Below are 454 nucleotides of genomic sequence, written 5' to 3'. Positions count from 1 at the left end.
GGCTCAGATGGTAAAGAATCTGCCTGCAATACAGGAGACATGGGTTCAACCCCTGGGTTGCAAAGATCCTCTGGAGAAGTAAAAAGCTACCCACTCCAGCATTCCTCCCTGGATAATTCCATGGACAGAGGAGGCTGGCAGGCTGAAGTCCACGGGGTCACAAAGAGTTGGACCCAACTGAGTGAAAATGTCAAAACAGAGTTAAAGAATAATCCTGCGATTAAGATGATAAATGATGTTAAAATTAAGATGATAAAAGATGATAAAAGATGTTAAATGAAAGCATTTAACAATTTCAACATGTGGATTAGCCACTAAGTCGTGTCTGACTCTTTCGTGACCCCATGGACTGTAGCCTGCAAAGGTTTCTGTCCATGAGATTTCCCAGGTGAGAATACTGGAGTGGGTTGCTATTTTCTTCTCCAGGGGATCTTCCTCACAGAGGGATCAAACT

General features: G+C 43.4%; 1 long non-coding RNA gene across 1 annotated transcript in view; it reads right to left on the bottom strand.

Moving 5' to 3' along the window:
- LOC104992403 overlaps window positions 1-454 on the bottom strand; it is a 5,113-nt gene continuing 4,659 nt past the window's right edge. The window contains exon 3 of the long non-coding RNA XR_825696.1: window positions 1-23. This is a non-coding gene — a long non-coding RNA (uncharacterized LOC104992403). The remainder of the gene's footprint in view (window positions 24-454) is intronic.

This window comes from Bison bison, unplaced genomic scaffold (genome assembly GCF_000754665.1).
Source record: "Bison bison bison isolate TAMUID 2011002044 unplaced genomic scaffold, Bison_UMD1.0 scf7180017864214, whole genome shotgun sequence".
Taxonomy (NCBI): domain Eukaryota; kingdom Metazoa; phylum Chordata; class Mammalia; order Artiodactyla; family Bovidae; genus Bison; species Bison bison.
Note: the sequence above shows the minus strand (reverse complement) of the source record. Positions and strands in the feature narration are given on the sequence as shown.